At 36.4% G+C, this 26479-nt stretch overlaps 1 protein-coding gene across 1 annotated transcript in view; it reads right to left on the bottom strand.

The window, feature by feature from the left end:
• CSRNP3 (cysteine and serine rich nuclear protein 3) overlaps positions 1–24364 on the bottom strand; it is a 189327-nt gene extending 164963 nt beyond the window's left edge. The window contains exons 1-2 of the mRNA XM_038584502.1: positions 24291–24364; positions 7218–7388 (exon numbers count right to left, since the gene is read on the bottom strand). The gene's annotated coding sequence lies outside the window, so the exon portion shown is untranslated. The remainder of the gene's footprint in view (positions 1–7217; positions 7389–24290) is intronic.
• Between the last annotated feature and the right edge of the window lie 2115 nt (positions 24365–26479).

Genomic DNA, 26479 nt, shown 5'->3' with positions numbered 1-26479 from the left:
TCTCTCTGTGACTATCATAAATAAATAAAAAATTAAAAATTAAAAAAAAATAAAGGTTGGTAAAACTATGCAGGGGGAGTTGAAGAGTGATTTCACTTATACTGGCAATATTGTGTGCATAAATTGGAAATTTCATGAACATTTGATTTAAAAACATTTTTTCCTATGAGTCTGCACCTGTTGAAGGTAACCCCAATTGTAGCCCCAAATCTTAATTTCTCTACAGTTAACCTATTTCAGTTGACTCTCATCATGTTCAAGTTGACAATCATTTGATCAATTAAGTATGTCCTTTTTCAAGAAAAAGAATGAATATGCCAATCAAAAGTAAATTTAAGATCTAGCATGAGAATGAAATAAAACAATTTTTTTTTAAAGCATCTAGCACAGCATCTGGCAAATTAAAGCTTGTTGTGATAATTACCATTAAGCAATGTGGGGCAAATATAGTATGCAGCCCTTACCACCAAGGAGTTTAAAATAATTGTAATGATAAATTTCAACCGTTTTCCATATTCTGGCTACAAAGCTAGTGAATTTTTTTTTTTTTTTTTTAAGTCATGGGGCACCTGGGTGGCTCAGGGGTTGAGCATCTGCCTTTGGCTCAGGGCATGATCCTGGGGTCCCGGAATTGAGTCCCACATTGGGCTTCCTACATGGAGCCTGCTTCTCCCTCTGCCTGTGTGTCTCTGCCTCTCTCTCAGTCTGTGACTCTCATGAATGAATAAATAAAATCTTGTTTAAAAAACGTCATTTAAAATATAACAATACTTACTTAGGCTGCATTTACCCTTTTTGGATTCCATTCATCTTAAAATTTTTCATCAAAACTTTTATTTACCTCATATTGAAGGGAATTTCTAGGTATATACACTTTTTTATTAGTATCCATAAATTACTTAAGTCAAGATTACTTCTTAGATTTTTTTTGCAGCCTCTCTAGCTTTATGCATATATTAAAAAAAATCTAGTTCAAATGTAAGATATATACGTCTTAATGTAGCCATGATCTTAGTTAGCATAACATTTAAAATTGGTATTGATTAATGACCATGGCAATTGCCAGCTTAATGATCAATTATTTTGGTAAGTAAAAAATTCTTAAAACATGTTTGTGTATGTGTTTCTGAAAACGTAAATATATCTAAAATGGGTACTACTCTCTCCAAGCTAAAATGACAGTTGTCATAGAAACAGTAAACAGCAGAAAGTCAGATCTGACAAAATAAGAAAATAGTGGGCAACGTCTCTGGAGAAATTGTGAAATAGGACAGGCTATATTAGAAAAATTAACAATGTTTAAAATTAATAGTCATTATTTCTTCCAAAGTTTCTCAGGGATGGAATTAAGTACCGCAAACCCTGGCATTGTTAAGATTTAAAGTATATATGGTTTTTTAAATGTAGGAGTTGTAAGCATTAGGGCAATTTTAAGATGAAATATGCTAAATATTCTTCGATCATGAATATTTTAAAGTAATTTTATTAACGTAATTTAATACTAAATATGTACATTTTTCATCTTACAATCTATCCACTAACATTATCATCCAATCATGGCATAAAAATATGTAGCACTACATGCATTTCAGGTCTTCACAATATCGCAACTAATGGGGCTCACTCTTGCATTGCAGTCAGAAATATCTAACGCTTTTAGCACTCTGGCTAGCAATCTTCACTAGCTTTCATGTTGCTTTGTAAATTGTTTTAATAGAGTTTGCTTTTTTGGTCATGCTAATTAAGACCACTGCAGCTATCCATTAAGGATCTTCAAGTGATTTAATAGTTCATTATGTAAATCAAGTTTCATAACATTTCATTCAAAGTCCTAGAATTCGAAATTACATAAATCAATCTTTATTACTATTCTATTACTATACTTGTGAGATAAGATAAAACCAAACGCAGCAAACTGAGCTTCCATTTCAATTTTAACTCAGTATACTTTCCAACCTAAACATTAAATAGCATTTTTAAAAATGTCTTTCCAGTTTTGATGTGCTGACCTTTGACTGAAAATCAAATATTTATCTTTTGTTATATTCGTTATTTGATTTTTTCATTACATGTAAAAACTATACTTTTTAACCTTAATCCCACTGTCAAATGAATTCAGTAAACTTGAAATATTTAACTATTCTAGTTCAAGCCAGATCACTGCAGCTGAACAGATAAGACATATGCTACAACAATTCTGTGGCCCTAAAACATTCCCAGTTTACTCCCAAATTCCTCAGATCAAAAAAAAAAAAAAAAAAAAAAGGAACATTTTCAGAGTACAAACATGTACTTTCCAGAGTGAAATGGTTAAATATCGCAGCCAATTTAGAAATAGCACCAACTGGCTTTTTTTTTTTTTTTTTTTTTAAGCAGGACCAGATTTAATTCTTTTCTGCATTCACATGCACACAAATATACTTCCCTCGAGCTGTCAGAAAGCATCAGATTGCCTAATCTGCATGATGAATTTTAAAATCTTTTGAGAAACACAAGGACATTTGCTTCAGGCACTATGATTTCATCGTCATCATCATAAACAAGTATAAAGCCAGTCAACCTCTGGTATTCAAACCAAAGCCAAAAGATTATGGGGCTTTGAAAATGGTTAGTAGAATTTTAATCACATAAATTTCATTTGGATCCATTTTTGAAGCCACACAATATTTTACAGTTGGGTGATCATCTATTTATTGCCTGTGACTATTCCTAGGTGACCCCAAAATAAGGATGTGATTCTTATCAAGAGGTTTATAAAACATGCAAATACTCTATGAAATATTTGTAAAGAAATTACATCAGATGAAAATTTTCTGATCACTAATGTGAAGATGGTGTCTTTAATATTTAATAGCAACTCTAATTCTTGTACTCTTATGAAATACAGCTACCCTATCAGTTCCACCTATAGACATCCTGAGTAAATAATAGATGTGGGAAATCGAAAGATTTTCTGTGATATATTTTGGATCCCATCCTACTAGGGCTTTATCACTTGAATGATGTGAGAAATAGTACCATTAACACCATGAGGACTACATTTACATTCAGTTTTTTATGGTTGCTAACAGAGAGTTAAAACCACAAGCAAAAAGCATGGTTTTTCTGGATTCACTATGACAGTGATATATAAAAAATTATTTGAAATTCAGACCAATTGTGCTTTTAAGTTTAAAGCCAAATTTAAGTTTTTCAGGGCTTAAAACAAACAAGCAAATATAAAAGCCAATTCTGTACCTAGGCAGCAAAATGGAATATAATTACTGCATTCAGCCAGAAGCTGTGACTAAGTGAGTCTAATCGAAATGCAAGGTAAGTGGGTTTCTGAAGTCTTGAATTATTGAACAAGTAATGTAGGGTCCTGGAGTTCAAGGGATGGAAAGATATCATTATCTTTTTTTTCTTCCAGAGAGTCTAGGATGCCCGTTCACCCCTCTGGCAAAAGTGGAACATACAAAGGTTTTACTTTTAAGGTAAATGAAATAACCCTCTGTTTGTTAGCTGCTGTTAAAGATGCACACTGCATACTTCATCTCATCTTCTTTTCATTGTAACATTTTCACATTATCACAAGTAGCATTATGTCACCAAGACAAACCAATTTCCTTCGTGTAAATGTAAAACAACATGTTTGCTGTAAGATATTTCCATCAATGTCAGTGACATACAAGGAAAGTCTCAACAGTCTGCCCTGTCACTTACTTACTGAAAGGGGAAGGCAAAGTGTTCGTTCACACTCAAATTGAATTCTCTGTCCACTATTTCTTTAGCTCATTGAATTTATTCATAAACTCATCACTGGCACATATTACATCCAGGAGATACAAGCACTTTCACTAGAAACCAATTGGAAAAAAAAAAAAAAGGACAAGAGATGAGATGCCAATTGCCCTTTTACCAAAGGATAGACTCTTTTGATTTCTAAGAGGAACTGGCACAAAAGATATAGGCAATGTCTCTCTTTTGATTATTTGGGTCCTACTTCATAGTCAATGATATAACAGACCCAGAAAGGAGCACCTTTAGTCTAGTAGAAAGTCATCTGCCAGGAGCTGACATTTGGATTCCTCTCTAGTTACTCTCACTGGACCTCAATCTCCAAATCTGCAAAAATAAGAAATAGTCTACATGTTCTGAAAGGCCCTACTAGTCCTAACACTCTTTTCATTCAAAATGAGGGTTGACTCTTTACTATTGTTTTTATCTTATTCTGTTATACAGTGTTGTATTCTCTCAAGAATTAAAAGGAGTTTTCTTCCCCCATTTGCCCAACATTATGAAATAATCAGTAAGATTTTATTTTGGTGGTTAAGCTAAGAATATCTCACAATAACAGGAAACCATCCATAGGTCACATTTTCCATCCATTCCTCCTTCCCCTCCTTCCCATTGTTTATCTCAAATCATGGTTCTGATCACACATTCAATTACAACTTGGTCAATAATACATATCATTTCCTTGCAGAGTCGCATCAGCAAATGTTTCCCTCAAAACCCTTTGAAAATGCAGTAAGAAAATTATATTAACAACAGTGCTAGAAGAAAGCTAATGAGACTTTGAAGCTACTTTCTTTATCAGCCTGACTTCTCCTCTGTGCACCTTGGAGCCTCCTCCTCCACAGACCATCACAATGATGATGAAACAGAAAAGTTGTGAATAGATACCAAAATAGTTATCAAGTAGTTTGTTTTATCCAAATAAAACCACTCTCCACTCAGACTTTTTCTTTTCCAGGGTGTTCAGGCGCTCATAACAAGTGCCTGACCTATAATTTTTCAAACTACTCTAAGCCACCAGAACATCACTTTCATCTGGAAAGCATCTTGAGCCACAATTGTAAGACCTGATGGTGTTTAAATGAACATTATAGGTACTTTGTGAACTCACAAGCTATAGAAATCAATAGGTATCTTGCATAGAGAGTCCTACAATTGATTTTTCCAGGAGAGAGTCAATTTGTAACTTTAGGAGAGACATAGACACCAGGGAGGTTGAAAGCATGCTGAAAGTTTAAAAAAAAAAAATCAACACAGGCATGTGAAAATTGCTGCACTGGATGAAGACTCAAAGAAATAGAGTCTAGATTGATGATGTTTTTCAGGAGTGGCTAAAAGGAAAAAGTTGAAAAATTCTAGGCAGCTCCTGCAGTGTTCTGGGGTTTGGAGAAGGAGAGCTCTCCAAGGTACACAGGCAAGGTATTTAATAGTGTCCCTGAGGGTCTTGAATTTAAATATACACTAAGGATTAAGACATCCAATAGATTCATCCTCTCTGGCTTTTAAAAATTGTCTGAAATTATAAAAATAATGTATTGTATACTTGAAATTTGCCAGGACGGTAGATCTCAAGTGTTCTCCCCACCACCAATGAAAACTGTAACTATGTGAGGTGATGGAAATACAAATTAGCTTGATTGTGCTGATCATTTCACAATGCATACATATATCACAACATCATGCTGTACTCCTCAAATATGTACAATGTTTATTGTCAAAAAAGAGAACTATTATAAAAAGAAAAACAAAGAATTATCTAAATGTAATCCATTCACTCAATAAAGAAGTCTAAGCATCATTCAAAGCTCAGTACTCTTCAGCACCGTGAGTAACAGCAAGGTATGTGCCCTCCACAGGGTTATAGTCGCCTACGGGGAGGGGTGAAAGGCTATATAGATAAATCTCAAACAAACCTATCCCCCCAAACCCACTGACTGACAGTAACCTTTCTGTGTAACTAGGAAATCCCATCCTCAAAACAGCTGTTGCTTTCTCCCTTCCTTCTCCTAAGGGTTCCTTTATCTCCTCCTTACTTTGTATACTTCCCATAAGACTGTAAAAGTAAGTTCGGCTTTGGTCAAGAGGTAAATGACACAGAGGCTAAATAAACATTCTTATAAAATTATTCCTATTGTTATTCTAAATGCTCCTAACAGAGATGAAGGAGAATTCATGAATATCAAACAAAGTTTTGAATTCTTGGGAGTGGAGGAAAGACTGTTAAAAATGGAATTTCAGGGGTTGCAGAGCCACACTGCATGAACATCAGTGTGAATTCAAAAGGTTGTTTTGGTAAGTTAAAAATCCCCAAACACAAATGCCTCAGAAAAATATTACAGAAAAAAAAACCACGATGGAAAAGTAAAATACAAGACCTCTCTTTAAAAAAAAAAAAAAAAAGACCTCTCTTTTGTGTTGGATGATTTTTACCTTTATTTATGAATTGGAGTTCCAGAAGGAAGTAGATATCCATCATCCCATGGACCTTTCTTTGACCTTATTTAGTTTTGCTTTGTATGATTAACTTCTAAAACTGATTTAGAGGGCACCCGGGTGGCTCAGGGACACCCCTGTGATCCTGGGGTCCCGGAATCGAGTCCCGCATCAGGCTCCCTGCAGAGAGCCTCCTTCTCCCTCAGCCTGTGTCTCTGCCTCTCTCTGTGTGTCTCTCATGAATAAATAAGTAAAACAATTTTAAAAAGAATATCTTAAAAATATATAAATAAATAAAAATAATTTAGAGGTCCCTCTTTCCCTAATGATGGATTGAATAGACACAGAGATGTTGGGAAAGATTCACCTATTCCGAAATCAGTTACATGTGCATCAGTTACAGGGAAGGTGGTTTGGAATGGCTGGAATTTTAAGTCAGAACATCCCACACTAATGATGTTCACATTAACTTCTTAGGAAAGGCATATACATGCGGAAAGCTGCACTTATTCTGCTGCATGAACCGGGCCTCAAGTCTGAGGGTTAGCAGTGTTCAAACAATGATAGAAGCTGAGGGCTTTCAAGGCTTTGATCTCAGAGCAGCATTCTTTTAAAAGTAAACGTCATTTTCTCACCTAGGAAATAAATGTGTTGTACCGAGCGCTGCTAATTCCATAACGCATTGACCAGTATCATTAGAAGTTCGAGAAAGCTCAATTGATCAGGTTTTGAAAAGATGGATTTCAGAGAGCTGAAGGCACATATGAAATCATTTTCAATTGCTTACCTTCAGTTGGACTGATTTCTGCCTCTCACACTCCATAGAGATGAACAGAAGAATGCTACTGAGATTTAATTAACCAAAATGATATCACGTTTTGCAAATATGTCTGATATGATGAAAAACTTGGAGCAGATACAAGGCAGTGGATAAAGATAGCAACTCCAGGAATCGACCATACAACCCAATTTAGAGTAGAGCCTGAAATATAGCTTCAGACACTCACCAGTGAAAAGATTACAAGTGGACAGTTTGACACTATCAACACTGTCAGCACCGTCACAGCTAAAAACTTCATCATCTGATTCCTGCACAGAGGAGCAGGGTGAGGAGCCGTCAACTTCTTCAAACTTCCTCTTTAAAATTCCACTCATAGCTGCGACGCTGTCACATGTACCTGTAACAGGAACGGGAGCAACGAAGCACTGAAACATTTGACCATGGCATAGTCCAAGTCTCCAAATCGTTTTTTTGAGGCTGTGATTTTTTTGAGCCACATCTACCACATTATCATACCCATGCAGAAATTATTCTTCCCATAATGCTTTAAAGCGTTGAAAATCACTCCACCCTGATTCACTGTTATTTGCATTCTCATTTCTGACAATAGCATTTTAGAAGAAAAAGCCAGAATTAAGAATGTGGAATCAGAGCCCTGCATAAGGAAATATGGTTCAATGTTTTGAAACGTCAAAACAGGAGTCCATTACACTTATTTGATTTGTTCTAGTAAATCGTGTACTGTCATTGACAGAGCTAGAGTTCAGAACAAAATAGATCACTCACTTGCATGCTGTCATACCCAGAGCATACTGATTAGGGCATGTCTATCTTGCTTGGGATTTCTTTTTTTCTCGGGTACAAAGGCATCTACTTTCCTGGGGCTCTTTGTCCGTCAAAAATCAAATTGGTTGCTAGGAATGGCTGGCTATACCTGCAGAATTTAGATGCCTTATCATGTTTCTAGTCAATTCAGCAGAGCTACAGGGGATACTTGAGTCCTATGCCAAGGAGGTTGGCTGAATAGATTTTATGCAGGGTAAACCACAGTCCCTAAATCTTTTACTGGATAAAATGTTAATCTCACTCTCTGTATCAGCATGGTCAGTGAAAGCCAGTCAGAGGTAGCCTGATGTATTTAAAAAATTTGTTCATGTCAATTTAGATGAATCATTAAACCTCTGAGAGTAATAATTTCTTCATAGCTCCAGAGTAACTGTTACAATGATTAGTGGTTCCTCCAGTGGCAGGTAACCTCAATGAGTGAAGAAGGTCAGATGTAATAAAATCATAAAGTCATCTCAGTCTTCTTTTTTGTCTACTGTTATTTGTAACAAAGGTATCAAGAAAGACTCCTTTACCCTACTAAGATAGGAAAATGAAAGAGAATCCAAGAAAAACTCCTTTCTTTGCTCCTTTTCCCGCTTCCATTCCAGCTAGGATATATACCTCCACATGTCTTATAGAACAGATCATGTATGTATTCCTTGCAAAGGTCAAAGAGTTAATGACTTCTCTGGAGTCTTCCAGCACAGTAGATAACATCTAAGGAGTGACTGGGCAGGATTTTCCAAGACCCCTGGCTCTGGGGCATAAGTGACCCATGGAGGACACCTAAACACTTGTCTTTGTTCCGTGATGCCTAGAAGACGTGCACCAGACCACAATCCTCAATAACACCCCCAGACCCCAAGCAATGATGAGATTCACTCTTCTTTCCTTTTCAAGTCTCCCAGATGCTCTCCCTGTTATCTGCTCTCTCTCTACATAAACTCTGCTCTCTCTTCCTCTCGGTGCACGTTTGATTTCTATCCTGTGCAAAGCCAAGGACCCACACGGCTGGTCCTGCGGGACCCCTCTGGGTCCTCAAACCTCACACAGCCAGCCCACATCACTAGGATAGCATAGACACTATAAGAAATGGTTTCACAACCAAAGAGCCAGTACTAAGCAGCATGAACTGTGGCGAAGTAGAGATACACACCCAGCCAGAGTGGGGACGCTGCTACTTAGGTCCAGGTCATTTTAGCCCGGGGTTTCCAAGCTGAAGTTGCTCTAACACTTGGCCAATGTCCCACTCACGTTCAGAAGCAGGCTTTTACACTGTTACATTTTCCATTCCCCATCCCCCTTTCCCTTATTAATCTTATTTATAACATTAAAGGGTCAGTTTTTAGATTACACTGTAATTTGAAGCCCAGCTTGGACTGGCTCTACAAGAAAGACGAAGAATGGTTCAGATATGTGACTCGGAGGGGCTAACAGACTGAGAAATCAAAACAGTGTCTTCTCTAGTCACCCACCACAATACCTGAATTGCCTTTGCTAGAAAATATCAGCCGGAGGAATAAACTGATTTTACAGAAGACATTGCACAATACATGGAACCAAGGAAAGGTAACATCTTAAGCCATTATATCTCAGTATGGCAGGCCTATCTATGCCTTTTGGTAATTTGGAACAAGTCTAACTAGAGTGACTTTCGTAGAAAAGATAAGGACTTTGGGACTGGCTACCTTCCTTGTGCCTCTCATTGACTTCATAGTCTCCTTCTGTTGCGGCAGCTACATTTCCTTGGAATATATTTGGTCCAAGTCTTTCTGCTGACTGGCTTCCTCTGCCTGTGTTTTCTGATTTCTTGTATCCCCGACTGACACATGGCTCTTTGGCTTTTGACTGATCTGCCTCCACTTCATTGTATCTTACAAGTCTCAACTCTGAACAGTAGTTGGCTCATTCTTTCTGTATACCTCAGTTCGAATTGTTAAGAAAGTGAATCCTCATTTAGTCATTTTTGCCATTCTATAGAAATGAGATTTGTTTGTTTGTTGCCCTTATTTTAGAGGTTATCCATTATTTGTTTATTTAGAAAATCTCAATAGATGCTTCTATCAGGAACTAGTGACTGTCATTTAGGATCATAAAATAACAGCTCAGGAAAAATATTCCTTTCTCCTATCGTGCTTATTTACTGGGTATTGCTAGAGCAAGGGATAAACAAATAATAAACAGATATTTAAATTAAATACAATATGTCATATGGAGATCAATGTTATGGAGAAAAACAAGCAGTTAAGTGGTATAGTGACTACAAGGTTGGCTGATAGAGAACATTCCATTTTTAATTGATGGGAGAGCTAATGTCACAGTGAGGAAGGATAGAATGAAGACATGGAGGAAGGAAGGGGGCCAGCAATTTTGACATCTGGGGGAAAAGCATTTCAGGCCAAAAACAATGGTGTGTGCCAAGGTCTTGGGCAGGGCACAGTGGGTAATCAGGTTAGACAGATATGAGGGCTAGATTGTGTAGCACCTGGGAGGACTTTGGCCATTACTCAATAGGAGATGGAAACCACCACAGAGCTTAAATTGTGGAGTGACAAAATCTAACTTACATTTTTAAAGGTGTTCCCGTTAGCCTATTATTTCACAAGAAAACACAGGGCATATGGTAAAAGAATGACAGATTTCATGGGAAAAAGGAAAGGTCTAGAATTAAGGAACATACCTAGAGAGGACTTAGTGACTCAGATGAGCAGTTAAAGTTAGAAAACCTGACTGGTCAGAGGCCTGGAGAGGTCATAGTTTCTTTTCAGGGGAAAGAATTTAGAAGGAGGTTAAAAGGGGGAGGGAATCAAAGTGATTCCCAAAACAATATGATTTACTTAATTTTATCTAGAACCATCTCTGTCTCGAGATTTACCAATTATTTTATGACAGTGGCCATCTTATCTGCTAAGTTTCAAATAGGACCAATTCAGATACAATGGTACCACTTTATGATCTTGCTTGGGCGAATAAAATTAACAATAAAAAAGTAAGCTCTCTTTTATCACTCTAAAAGAATATTTTAGTTTGACAGAAAAGAGGGAATAAATGGACAATGACCATTATTCATGGAAAAATAGAGGCGAAGAGTTAACTATTTTATTCACCATCCTTTCTAAAGTTATTTATTTAAGATTTTTAAAGTCAAGCATACAACCACCACCTGTTACTGCAGGGATTATAGGACTCTGGATATCTTTAAAAGTCAGACAGTCTCCAGCTCAAAAAGACACTTGGTGACCTAATATAACCATTCAGTATTTGGCTGAAGAGACTGTCTTATCTTCAAGTGACATACAGAGGTATTAGAAGAATCACAGAAAAACTCCTAAAGACTGAAAGCTGTTGATGCATTTTTTTTAATGTTGATAAAACTGAAGTTTATTAGTTATAGGAAACTATTTGGAAGTTTTTCCTTGACTGATATGAAATCAATAGAAATAATTTATATGGATTTACTCATGTTTATGCTTTTGCGTTTGGTGCTTTTGGATTTAGTGGGTTGGTGGCCCTAGAATCTTGGACAAAGTCATTGAAGAGAGATTGGACTGTATACCTAGACAGCAGAAGAAATACACACAGAAAAAGAGATAGTTGAAAAAAATGTCCCAAAGTATAACAGACACTTGTTGAAAGAGAAAGATTTCATCCCACAGATTGTGTCTGCCAATCTGATTCCACTGGAGTGTGCTCTGGTTGTAGTACTAAAATTGCAATACTACAATTATTTCCATGGCAACAGACATGAGATCATGCAGGAGAAGCTAAATTGTGAGAGATTAAAGATATTCCCCCATTCAGATTTCTGCAGTAAGAAGTGGGAAGGAAGACCAAAGAAAGTTATAAATGTCCTTGCATGAGTCTTTCCCATCTACATAGCCAAGTGGAAGTACTCTTAAACAATATTAAGTCACCCCATGACAGAATACCGACTTGAGAGTATGTAGCTGGATGAAAATGTTAGCAAATAGGACATACAGATGACTTAATTAAAATTTACAAGCATCCAAAAGATTGCGCTATCTTTTGTGTATTTTTTACAAGTCAAGTATTTTTTATAATTCTACTTCAGGGTCCCCTAAAAAGGTCTTGTGTTTCCAAGGTTCAAAAAAAAAAAAACAAAGTTTTCTTAGGCTGGCTAGTTTCCTTTCTTTCTTTCTCCCTTTCTTTCTTTCCCTTGGTTTTCTTGATCTGCCTAATGGGAATACTATGTTATTACTGACCCTATATCCAATAATTCCTTTTGAGAAGTATATAAAATAATATAATTTTCTTGATACTGCTTCTAATATGAAAATAGTTACAATTTGCATACCTGTCAAATAGAATAGTCAGATTTTTAAAATATTTGAAACAACAGTTTAATACTTTTAAACAAATCCAGATGCTCAAAAGGCAAGAGATTATTAGCATTTAAGAGAAGTAAATTGTAAGTTATTTTTATGTTCAACTTATGATGTAATGAGAAGTAACAGTCAAGACATCACTAAAAAAATGTAAAGGTAAAAATATAATTTGCCATTTTGAGGTTGAACTACTAGGAATGTTGGGTACACTGGCCTTTCTACAAAGGGAAATTTTTTTAACATAATAGTTTAGAACTTATATGGATCTCCCTTAATAACGTAAGTGTTTGTTGTTATTAGGCAAGTTTTACAGAACAAAATACCCAATGGCTGATTTTTTGATTAGATAACTCTAATATCAGACAGCCCAAATATCTAAATAGTAAAACTCCACAATCATTTAAATGCATTTTTATGTTCTTTTTACTTCCCCTACAATAAGAACACTTCCTACAGAGTTAGGATACAACTGTAGGCTTCGGTTGATTACTGAGGTTAACTGGGAAAAACTAGAATAAGAGTGGGATAGATTGCTGGAGCTAGAGATGGAGGCAGAATAAAGGTGACTAGAAATGAATGAATGATCCTGGGAATATGGAGGGAAAGTAGGGCAAAAGAGAAGATGCTGGGAAGGAGAGAGGGAAATCCCCAAAGGAGAAATGGACAATGCAGTGACTTGAGACATCTGGGCATTGATTTTTGTTAAGGATTTAGTTGTAGAGAGCACAAGGTAGGAGAAACTACCTTGGCCTGTAGAGCCAGCCTAGTAAATGCTAGTTCCAAAGATTATGGAACCTTTGTGCTGAGAGGGCACAGAGAAGAATTTCTTTAATCTGAATTTGTGGTGATAATCTGGATCCCCAATGAAAAACACATCTGTTACTTTGAAATTTAAGATCTGAGAGCCTGAAGCTGGAAAAAGCTTAGGAGAAAAAAAAAGCACTCTGCGCTGTTACTGTCACCACTAATTTGCCTCCAGGTACGGGAAAGCAGTGATACGTCCTGCAGAGGATTTAAACTAGGCTAATCATTGACATTTCCAGGGGATATCTTTAAAAATATAGAGTCCCAAGAACCATTAAGAATCATGGTATGATGAAAAGAGGGAAGCCAGTTGCTTAAAAATTTGGTGCTTTCCTCATAATCGTTAACTTCTACCTCTGCCATTGGTATGCATTATGTATTGCAGATGTCTTGCATTATAGCTGAAACAAAACAAAACCATTCTCTAAAATCTTGGCTGAGAGTGTAATTGAGCCATGAGCGACCAGACCACATTATTTGCATTTTGAGACGTTGAATGAACGTCAACAGCACACGCACACACACAAAATGGAGAAGAGATGATGTAAAGTCTTCTTATGAGGATGCCCTTGTTGTTTTGATTGATGGACATGGCCATATAGACATGTTATGTGCCCTTCCTTGTTAAGTGACCCCATCTTGCCAAAAGCCTACCTTCAAACTCTAGGAAGGATGCTGAGACTCCCTAAAAGTCTCTAGAAACCTACTCTCACCTACAGCAATCAGAGGAGGCTTGTCAGGGTATGTTCCCTTCCTTGTCAAGTGACCATGTCTAGCCAAAAGGCCACCTACCATTCCAGGAAAAAGTGTGAGTTGTTTAACACCACATATGCAATTGTGTAACCTATAATTTTCCGCTTATATCATGAAGACCTTCTCATTTAATATTTTTCAAAACCTATGTGTTTTTATTTGATTTTTACTTTTGTGCTTAAGGCTAGCTAATAGCATTTCCCTGAATAGCTATGCCATAATATTTAACCAAAATTCTAAAGGGAAATGCTTGGCTTCTTTTTAAATGTTTATTATTATAAATCAAGGATAATTAACATTTCTTTCACATACCTTGGTCTATATCTCTGATTATATCTTTACGACAAAGCCCTAGAAGTGGAAGTAGTGAGCTTTCAATACACATCGTCAAATTACCTGGCAGAGAGCTTTCACCAATCTTTTTCTTCAATGGTGCATTGGGGTATCATTTTACCACACCCTTGCCATCGCTGTGGCATTGCTATTTTTTATTTTTTATTTATTTTTATTTTTTAAGATTTATTTATTTATTTATTTATTTATTTATTTATTTATTTATTCAGGAGAGACACAGAGAGAGAGAGAGAGAGAGAGAGAGAGAGAGAGAGAAGCAGAGACACAGGCAAAGGGAGAAGCAGGCTCCACACAGGGAGCCCAACATGGGACTCGATCCCAGGTCTCCAGGATCACTCCTTGGGCTGAAGGCAGCACTAAACCACTGAGCCACCCAGGGATCCCCCACGTTGTTATTTTTTTAAATATTCATGAGTTTTGGGGTGCCTGGGTGGCTCAGTCAGTTAAACATCTGACTCCTGGTTTAGGCTCAGGTTCTGACCTCATGGGTCATGAGATTGAGCCCCGTGTCAGGCTCCAGTCCCATGTTGGGCTCTGCACTCAGGAGGGTTTGCTTGGATATTCTCCCCCTTTACCCTTCCTCCACTTGAGTGTGTACTCTCTCTCTCTCTCTCCCTAATAAATAAATAAATGTTTAAAATTTTTTTTAAATCTGAGTTTTTCAGATATTCTAAGAATAAGAGCTACACATCTAGAGTAATTACTGCATGTGTCCTAGCATCTCACATATATATTAGACTGAATTCTAAGGTGGCATCTCTATCCCCTAGTGTGCATACCCTGTATATCCCCAGGATTGCAAATATAGTGAAATACCACTCCTGTGACTCTGTTCACATTATAGGGCAAAGGGATTTTGCATACATACTTAAGGTCCCATTTCAGTGACCTGATAAGAGATTATCTAGTTGGGCCTGATCTGATCACATGAACCCTTTAAATCTCACCCTTTAAATTAAAGGGTGAGAAGGATTCAAAATAAGATTTCCTATAGTTGACTCTGAAGATAGAAGGGGTCCTGTGACATGGGATGTGCCTCCAGGAGCTCTGAGAGCAGCTCCAGCCACAGCAAGCAGCAAACAGGGATCCCAGTCCTATAACCAAAAGGAGCTGATTCTGCCAAAAAGGAGGAGCTGGGAAGTAGATTTCCGCCTCCCACAGTTATCAGGCAAGAACTCACCCAAACTGACACCTTGGTTTTCAGTTTGAGAGATCCTGAGCAAGGAACTGAGCCACACAGTGCAGGACTTCTGACCTGTATGCTAATAAATGAGCTTTGTTTTAAGTTGCTAAATTTGTGGTAATTTGTTACACAATAATAAAAAACCAATATAACATCATCTGATTTAATCCCCAGTGCACATATATGAAGTAGACATTATTATTAATAACATTTTCCAAAGAAAAACCAAAGCATAGAGAAAGGAGGTGACTAGGCGAAGGTCATAGAGTTAATTAGTCTTAGAGGAAGCATTCGAACTCAAGCATTTTGGCACTTGTAATCATAGTTTTAATCACCACACTCTTTTTTGACTTTTGTTGTTATCTTACTGCTTGAAATTGGTTTTCTCTGAATATTTGTTAGTTAGGACTATTTTTTCCCATAGGCTTTCCTTCCATTCTTAACGGTTTCTGTGTGTTTGCGTGTTGTGTGCATTTGTCTAAATTACTTAACATCCTTTTTCCCCAGTAAAGTGTTCATCGAGTTTGTGTTTAGAGACATTTTATTATAGCTATAAGGAGCACACTCGTTTGTGATTCTGGTATTTTTACATTACCTTTACAGAAGAAATAGGTCATGAACACTTTTTACATCCAAGTGTCTTCTTAGAATTTAAATCAGAATTCCTTGGGATTTCTTCATACTGTCCATTATGTTCTGGTTTTTTTCTTAATTAATAAATTGCCTTTCTTTTAAATAAGTAGATCATAATAATGTTACTGAGTCCCTACTTGGTGCCAGAAATTAAATTCTGTGAATGTGTTATCTCATTTGCACCTATAATGACTCTGAAATGAGTATTATTGTTTCCTTGTTATCACTGAGCAACATGAAGCTTAGAATGTACATTACTTATGTATTTTGGACATAAGGCTCCTTTGTGACAGCAAATATTTTGAAACATAAGTGCACATGCTACTTTGTAGAAATTTAAAAACAAACTATGGGGGGAAAGAGAATATACACTTTGAATATATTACTAGTATGAAGAATATGCATTTCATGGAGTAATTTCAGAAATGTTTTTATATTGAAAACATTGGAACTATTTTCATATTGAAAAAATTGTTAAAACATATACCATGCTTTAACCTTTGAGTTATAGATTCTTCAGGAGATTATAGATGTATGTCTGTCTTAAAAATGATTAATGTAGCATATACCAAACTTGACTCACAGAATTTTAATGGATGAAGTTTCATGTTGGAAAGGGGTGGGGGAGGTCTATGATCAAATAAGTCTTGAAAATTCTTAATACTATAAACCCTTTTTGAAGAATCTCACTGCATTAGTATAATAAAAGCTATACAGAAATTGGTGTTGTTTAAATTTTGTCCAGATTCGTGCAAATGTAACACAGAATTTTTTTTTTCATGGAATATTCAAAAAAATTTTTCCGAACTTTGAAAATGTTTTACCAGTTTGATATTTTGAAAGTCCTACCATTGCTAATTGTCACTGATTCTAGGATTCGGTTTCACCATTATGAAAATATGGAAAAAATACCATCTCCTACTATACTAACTTGACTAACTGATATCCAATGATTTAATTGCAGTTAATATGGAAAAGTAGAAAAACTTGCCAATCAAGGGGAATTTTATGAGTTTTCTAATCCCTTAATGAAGAATAATACTTAGGAGGCCATTAAAAGCCCTGGGGATTGTTTGGCTCCTTTCTGCCATTCCTGCTTTCCATTCTTAGCTTCTAAACAGAAAAGGATGACTAATGGGGCAGCCCGGGTGGCTCAGCAGTTTAGCCGCCTTCAGCCCAGGGTGTGATCCTGGAGACCTGGGATCAAGTCCCACGTCGGGCTCCCTGCATGGAGCCTGCTTCTCCCTCTGCCTGTGTCTCTGCCTCTCTCTCTGTGTGTGTCTTTCATGAATGAATGAATGAATGAATAAATAAATAAATAAATAAATAAATCTTAAAAAAAAAAAGAAAAGAAAAGGATGACTAGCAATAACAAATGAAAATTACAGACAATTCCATATTATGTTCCAAATTCTGTGGTGAGAAGTATATCTATCAGTCTTTACAATATCACCCAGGTTGATAACCAAATTTTACAGAAAGGGAAACAGAAGCTCAGATAGCTTGTCACTTGTCCAAATTTACAGAGGCAGTAAGATGGCATCTGTAAGAGATAAACTACAGTTGGCCTGACTGCAAAGTTCATTATGCATCCTATCAATTATTATGCTGTACTACCTAAAAACTAATAGGCAAGCCAAAGTTAAAGTACCCTGTAAGCTCAAAGTACGCATTTCTAGAAACAGGCATACTGACTGGCTGACTAAATCATCCATTTAAGGGGTATATATGTACACCACAGGACAGTTCTCACATAAATGAGCACAGTAGGGTATATTAGGAATCACTCTTTCTCTTTAAACTCCTAGACATCACATCAGGGCTTTTTTTTTTTCTTTTTGGTCAGTTCTACCTGGCTGTGGTAGACTATAGGACTTCTACTAATGTTATATTATCTGCCAACCTTTACCTCGAGACATGTTAAACCCCAGTAAAATGGATATATCAACTCTCAGCATGCAACCTCGATTTCTTCATAGCTAAGTCAACATTGTCACTTGTCAAGCATTATGGCTTAGACTTGTTCACCAGAACACAACATAAATGGCAGAAAGACAGTCCAGAGGAGAAGAAAAATATTGCTGAGTAATTCTATTTTTAATCAAATGTTGCTGAACAATTTAACTCAAGAGAGTGAAGAATAATTGAATGAGTATACATATGAGAACACTCAGAGATTGGTAAAATACATGTCACTACATTTTCTTATGTGAATATTATTTAATGTTTATTGCATATTAATACAAAAGTATAATTAATTGTGTTAATTTACATTTAACCCATTCCCTTAATATATGATGATGATGACGACGTGTATGTGTATGTATCAAAAACAGTAACAGGGCAGCCCCAGTGGCGCAGCGGTTTAGCGCCGCCTGCAGCCCGGGGTGTGATCCTAGAGACCCGGGATCGAGTCCCATGTCGGGCTCCCTGCGTGGTGCCTGCTTCTCCCTCTGCCTGTGTCTCTGCCTCTCTCTCTCTAGCTGTGTCTCTATGAATAAATAAAATCTTAAAAAAAAAAAAAAAAAAACAGTAACAGATAATGAACAGCACAGTGCAGGGAGTCGTGAGATACAGAACGTATGCAGATGAAATCCCCTGTTAGAGTAGGTGAGCTCAAATGGAGTTTGCACAATAAACTGTCTGCAGTACATAATTTTGCATGACTTAACGACATTTACAGGACATGGACATTATTGCATTGAAAAGCATTAACAGAGAAGCCCCTGGAAGGAAGGTACTATCTCAGAATGGAATGCGTGTCTGTCGCTGGGAGGGTACAAGAAAAGGGTAAGATAACTATCTGACACAATTATTCCCTTAGGCAGTCGGCAAAACAATTTAGGGGCACATAGTATGTATCAGACATCGTATTAGATGTTGTTGCTAGAGACAAAGGACACCCCACCCGCCAAGAATTGTAGTTAAGATAATTGAATAAAAATGTATGGAGAGGTAAAAAAAGTGGCTGTCGTGACCACATCAAGAAGCCAGGAAGTGCAGGACAAGCCCTAGGTAGTTCTGGGTTGTTTTCATTGGCTCTGCACAGAAGTTGTATGGAGATCTCCGAACAATAAGCTGAAGAGGGGAGTCCCCAAGTTCAGTTTCCCATCTGACACTGAGCCCTAGAGGACTTCATTGTGAGCATGGGAGAGTCCACTTGGGGTCCTTACTGATTTAGGTATAACAGTAGATTAACCATCCCAAGCTTTAAGTATGAGTTTTATGAGTGACCAGAAAGGAATTTTGAGAAAGCAAAACAAGAATTTTTTTTTTTCTAAATAATGTCTGAAAACCTTTTCTAGACTCTTTCTGGCTTAATATGCTGACAGCATCACAACCAGGAGTACCAGAGTCATACCTGATGACAGATATTGATTTTCTGTGGCTAGCTTAACCTGGGATAGAAAAGGAAATCTTTGTAAATGCATTCAGGAGTCCTGTTTGGGAAATTATTTGTTTCACTTATTAAATATATTGTGATGTATCCACAACATGACAGCAACTAACTGTATCAACACTTACTAGAAAACAAAACTAAAATGCATTTTTTACCATGACAGCAAGCTCACAAAAAGTCAAGGAGACTGTGACAGTAAGTCAAAGAGATCAGTAAAAGGATACCAGGGGCAGGTCTAAAGTGGAGAGTTCTGTGCAACTCTAAAATTCCTGTGCCATTATGCTTTGTGGACCATCTGGCCACACCATGCTTTTTTGTCTTTTCCAAAGTTCTAAACTGGATGCTTTTCTTGCATCCAGTATTTAATGCATTATATCCAATATTTAATACAAACACATAGTGTTTGGCTGTTGTTATTTTGCATAAGCAAATGCTCAGTTTCTTACTAAAAAATCACTGTGGGAATCCCCCTCTGTGCCTTTCTTTCTTCATAGGTAAAACGAGCAATCCAGGAAGAAACTATCTCTACAGGCCAGTCCCATGTTTCTAAGGTAACGGAAGACTAAAATATCCAAAGAGAATATTTGAAAATCAAATGAGTATTTGCTAAAGGATTTTATAGTCAATATTCTTTAAAGATACATAAATTCACATAAGAACTACTTTTACCTGGTGATTTGTGGTTTATGTACAAAGGTGCATGTGAGTCAGGAGAAATATTGAAACGTGTCTATCACCTTTTGTTGTTGTATTGCAAGTTAGTGCATTAAGCACTTGATCTAACTAAAGTAGAATGTCTTTGGAAATAAATCACATAGGTTCTATTCATCTCTTAGCCATAAGATTAAAAGGAATGTCAAAGTTGAGCTCCTGTCAAGTGGTATTCTTGCTAGTGTTATTCTTAGAATTAGCACTGACATTTATCAAGGTCATCATAATCTTGAACTAAATGCTTGAAAAGTTATGTTGAGTCTGTATTCTCAGAATATGCACATCCAGCAATTTTCAGGTCAAACTATTTCATCCATTATAACAACTGAGATCTGAACAATTGACTGACAAATCAGATGATCTGCCCAACTGATTCACTGAGTATGAGAAAGATCTAAATGTGATCATTAGTTTGATTATCAAATCCAGTTCTTACTTTTTGATGTTCAAAGTGGTAATTAAAGAGTAATGATGCTGCTTTGGATCAACCCCCTTTCCATACCTAAATAAGCCCTATGTTATATTATCAGGCATTAAATATATACTAAGTCAAAACTAACTTCTGATCAATATTTTTGGGTTATGGATTACTATAGTACAAAGGTGGAAGCAATTGCTCATCTGCTTGAATTACCTGAGTACCTAGTACAATTTGAATGTTGAAACTGGACCAAGCTTTCTTATCCCCATGTAACTTCCATTTCTTTTCAATCCCACCCTTCCATTCCCAGAGATGGGTTATTTGCCAAACTAGCATGTTTCCATGACAGGTATAAAGTTGTCTACCTACATTATAGGGGCAGCTATTGATATTTCATCTTTCTGAAGACATTTTGTGAGACTTCAGAGACCCAAGTAAACTTACCTATGAATATGGCAAGCTTCTTTCTGTAAATAATGAACCAGAGAGCAGTAAAGAGGCATTACTAACAAATGGAATTTTAAAATTATCTGTAACTGAGAGTGAGCCTATGCAATGCGTTATTTTCAGCAACCTGAAATGCACTTCATAACTTCGATCGTGCCTGAAATAAGGGTCATCTGCATAGGTTGCATGACCCATCTCCTCATCCATCTGCTTTGTCAGTGTGCTCGTTAATGTCTTCTGTCTTTACGCTGAACGTGTTGCCTCTGAAGTGCTTTGCTCGTGTTAACTGATGAAAACTAAACACCTCCCATTATCCTCTTTGTGAAAAATAATGTTCTGACGTACCAAATTAATTTAAGTAATGTAGTGGCTAAATATTAAATATATTAAAATATATTTCAAGCATGTGGTACTTTATTTACTGTATGACTAATGAATCTAATAGACTAAGGTTAATATTATGAAAACTAAGTATTATATGTCAAAAACATTTAAATTAGAAATAAAAGAGAAAATAAGAATCTTAACTGAATTATAATAAAATAATAGGAAAGATATAACAGCTTTTTGATGATTTTTCCCTCTCAACAATTAGCCGGGAGAAAAAAAAATTATCATGACAATGTTTTAACTTAGGAAATTGCCTAGGGCAAAATATGATAATTCTGATTTTTACTTCTTATTAAAAAAAGGTCACATAGAATGGAATTTTATTTCCAAGTAATGCAAAAGGCTTCAAATAAAACAAAAAGAATATATGTATATTTATAATAATTTCTTTTAAATTTCAGATACATATGTTAATATTTAAATGGTTTTTAGGTTGTTGTGATGTTTAATTTTTTATATATTAGACTACAAAAGTAAGGAAATTACTGTATTACAGAAACAGTAAGGACACTAAGTTTAAAAGTCTTCATCTGTCTAAATAGAAATTTGATCCTCTTCACTGCCCATAGCCTGAGCATAGATCTCAAGCTTTCTATGATTAAAATGACTGATGCATCAAAATATGTTTCTTAATTTTATTGTCTCATTCAGTATACTACTAACCACTACAAACATAAAGAGAAAAAGGAAAGTATTATGCAACAGGAACATACATAACATATAAACACATAACATATAAAAACCTATATTTGAATCTAAGAAATGCTCTAAAGGAAAAAACAAATGGTATTGTGTTTGCCATCTCCCACAGAACAGCCTTACATGGTTTTCATTTGCTTTATTTCCATCCTTCACTTGGACAGGAAGCTCTTAACTGTTTTCTTTCATGCTTCTTTTTTTCTCTCTTGCCTCCACTCCAGTGTGCGCGCGCACACACACACTGCCCCCCAACACACACACTCCCCCCACCCCAACACACAGCCACCCCCCACCCAAACACACACTCTCTTTTTCCTGTAGTCTCTGCAGTAAAAGCTACCATAGTTATCTCCTGGAGACGTCTCATGCAGACGCCTCAAGCAGACGTCTGCCAGTGGATGATAGGAAATGCTGATTGAGAAAGGGTTTATCTACTTTTCATCCAAAATATGTGAACCATTAAGGAAATTATAAAAAGCAGCAACAATATACTCTGGTTTTATTCAGAACCTTTCCCTTAGCGATTATTAAAAGGATGATATTTTTAGCCAAAGAAAGCAAAATGCATCTGCAGCAGCTGGTTTCCAAGGAAACAGAATAATTTAAAACCATGTGGAACTCTGCTCTCTAATTTTCATCAATTCCCCTTCATTCCTGGAGGTAGCTTTACTCGGAATTTATAATTTCCAAAAAATATAACTGCCTTGATTTATTTTTTCTAATACATTTCAGGAGGTGACTATCTAGTCATATATATCACCTTAAATTCCAATCTAGGGAGAGGTAAATTTGTAGCATCATTTTGTTTTAAAAACCAAGATCAGAAGATTCTATCAATAATTAGAAACATGGCAATACTTCAGTATCATAAACTAATTTTTGAAAACCAGATAGTGCAAAAATAAACCATGCAAGTGTATTTGCTTGGATCAATAGGACGTAAGCATGTAAACATATTATTAGCTATATTCAGTGTGTGTAGGAAATTTAAGATAGTTCTCCATTCATTTAGATGATCTTTTCCCAACATCCAGTAGTTTTTCTTCCCCCTTTATTTTTAATTTTTCAAGAACTGTTGTGCTTTTGTCATTAAAAAAACAAAATCCATTTCTCAGACAAAAAAAAGCAAAAACCGGATCAAAAAAATTCTTATATATTATACATATTCATTGTTAGTTTGTGATTCATTCAAAGGAAGTATTTTAAAAGTACTTGAACATATCATTTAAATCAGTGAAAGACTTTTATTTTATTATAATCAACAAGTCTTAATTGATCGCCAATGTGCCTAAGTCAAGAGCAGTATCTCTTAAAAGAAGCTTGATCTTAATGAGATCCTTCCTCCCTTAACCACCCAATATTTCTGACTTTAACTATATAATTAAATGACTTGTAATAAAATTATTTTTCTTCTTTTTCCTGTGTGTCATGTAGTCTACACATTTAGAACTCTTGCCTAAAAAAAGACAATATTAAGAGATACAAGCAGCTGGTAAAGTAAAATCTGAACTTCTGAGCTGTTAAAGAAAAAAATTATTGCCCTAGGGATCTTACCAACAATATAAATGTTGCGAAGGAACCCTTATCTAGATATATTTGATTGATAAATGAAACCGCCAATGAAATTTGCCTATTAAGATGCTATTTTTTACAGCAATGTTTAATCCTTCATAAACAGGTTTCTGAGCTTTTAAATGAAAACAACCCTATGCATGTTGCTAAATATAGTTGTTTTATCATCACATAAGTTTACAATTTACAAAATGAAATGATACAACTACTCAATAGCATGAGATTTATCAAGAGGAGTAAGTTAAATAAAAGAGCTTAAATGCATACGAACCATTCCTTCTAATTCAGCACTTAAAGAGCCTACAACCGGCAAAAATTATTTTCCTAAACCATTTACTGTATTGTAAACATTAAAAGACACCACATGAAATTTTATGTCGTCTATTCAGAGAAAGCTCCATTTTCTCAGAACCTGTGGAATTTCCTAGGCTTTCCTCATCTTTCCTTTCATTCCCAATCACGTAAACTTGAATAGAAACAAAAAAAGACACACGGTGACTCATTTTATCTATTAATTTTGCTTCAATCACACTTTCCTAGAAAGTTATCCGGGGTAAGACATGCCTCTGGTGTTTTTATCAGCTAATGGTGTGGCAGGGAGAAAAACCCCAGCTCATTGCAAAGCTTCCTTAAGCAATGAATGGGACACACTTGCAGGAAAGGTCTTCAGAATAATTTTCGCATCATAAAATTGTCTCAATAGGCACTGAGAAGCATTCTGTTTTGAAGAAAAAGATTTTTTTCTTTTTTGCTCTTACCTGTAAATATGGTTTCTGTACTTCGGCTCCGTCAGAACAGACTGAAGACTTCACTCCTCCCTCGTCTATCCATCAGGCAGCAGCCAACCAATCCCGAAGCCGGATCCTGGCATTCTCCGGCTCATGCTCCCTGCTTTGCCTCCATCCCGTGTTTCCTCCCACCCCCACTCTCTTAGAGGGCAAATCCTTGCAGCTGGGAGAGAGGGAGTGGAGAACAGGAACATGAAGAGGAAAGGAATAAAGAGATGAAAGATATTTCAAAAAATAGCTCCAAACCATAAACAAAATCTGCAGGTGAACTCAGCTGAAGCACAGTGTCTCGCTTTGAATTTAGGAAAAGAGGGTTAATCAGTGCCTCAACCACCTGAAATTAGAGCCAAATATTCAGGATGAGACCTAGGTAAATTGCCTGTCTTTTCAGCTCCCACTGATTTTCCTCAGGGGAAAAAGAAATTCTCTCTCCGTTGTATATTTTGATATGTAGATAGAGGAGGTTAAGACTGAACAGCAAGATGACATTATGCATATGCAGCTTGCAAAGAGATAAAATTAAAATGAATCAAGACCCTTTACGTTGATGTAAATGCAATGCATTTGCATTTCAACCTCTGTTTGGCACAGTTTCCATTTAAAACCAGTTTCAGAGTCTAATCAGTATGAAAAAGATATTTCATCCTGAGAATTAGAATATTTAAATATTTCAAAGCTGTGTGGTTTGCATTGCTTCAGATTCCTTAAAAGCTGGCATCAATTTGCCTTTGTGAATAATGGAGCCTGTTAAAGATTAAAAAGGGATCAGCCACTTAGTTGCCATGTCTCAAAGTGACTAATTGAACTCCAATTTTATTCTAATAACCTTGGGCAAAATCATTTCACTTTTGAACTAAGAACGTAACATGTATAAAAGGACAACTGAGGAAAGCATCCAGTTAGAATACTTTCAGGCAACAAAGCAAACCCACCTACAGCTTTAGGGAGGCTAGGTTGGGACTAACAAAGAATTTAAACTATACACAGATTGTTTTCTTGATTTTAAAAATAGAATGCAAACCATGGCCCTTTAAGATAAAAAGGTATTAATTGAGCTTCTGCTAGTGGAGGTGGTCCGAAAAAGTTTCCTTGGGGAGATATAAATTAATAGATATTTTCTCCCCCTTAGGGGTATGTACTGTCTACCTGAGATATTACAGGTTTTGGTATTCAATTTCTCAAATCATTAATGTATCCTCATGGAAATAAGACCACAAAGAGGAAAAAAATGCTAAGAAAATGTTCCTTATCTCCAAGAGTAACGTGGGAGCAAATCATTGGTAGTCTAGAAATAACTGTACGGAAAGGGTTTAGGGGTATCAATCTTTTTAGCAGAGAGTGCTAGTGACTTGACCTGAAGCTGACTTCAGATAGAAGCGCACTGATTTCACTTTGTGTGTGCAGTTATTTGGAGTAGTTCTGGGAGACCCTACTAGATACAAGGGGAAGGTTAAACTATCCTTTATTCCCACCAAACCCCTCTACTATGGAAAATGCTTTCAAAACCTCTGTCCTATTGCTTGGAATTGCTGGAGGAAGCCCGAGGACAGCATTTTTTAAAGTGGGGGCTGGGGGCTATCTATATCAGAATCATTGGCGGAAGCCTTGTTAAAAAGTCAGATCTGTGAACCTCACTCCAGATTTAAGGAATCAACATTTCAGGAGTTGGCAACTCAGCATTTTTAGCAAACTCTCCTGGGTGATTTTTCTGCCAACTGTGCTATAGGTAGCAATATCCAGTAGACAAGTATTCCTTGGGCACAAACTCTAACCAAATTTCATCATGATTTTAGGGGAAGAAAAAGAGGATGGGCGGGGGAGGGAGGTTAACAAATTTAGCTTGAAGATTTTGAATTTTTTGAATATCCAGACTGAAATATTAAGTAGTTAGTTGATATGAAGTACAGGTCTGGAGTGTAGATGTGATTTAGAGATCATCTAGAGTATGGCTACAGCATTGAGAGTAGATGAGCTTCCTTAGGTCAGTGCTTCTCAAAATTGTGGCCCAAAATATTCTTTTAACAGAATTAAAAATGCAGACTAATGGACTCGACCCAAACCTCCTGAATCAGAATCTCTGGAGTGAAGTTCAGGAAGCTCCATTTCTAATAAATTTCCCAGCCAACTCTCTATTGTATACTGAAGTTTGAGAATCATCA

This window comes from Canis lupus, chromosome 36 (genome assembly GCF_011100685.1).
Source record: "Canis lupus familiaris isolate Mischka breed German Shepherd chromosome 36, alternate assembly UU_Cfam_GSD_1.0, whole genome shotgun sequence".
NCBI lineage: Eukaryota > Metazoa > Chordata > Mammalia > Carnivora > Canidae > Canis > Canis lupus.
Note: the sequence above shows the minus strand (reverse complement) of the source record. Positions and strands in the feature narration are given on the sequence as shown.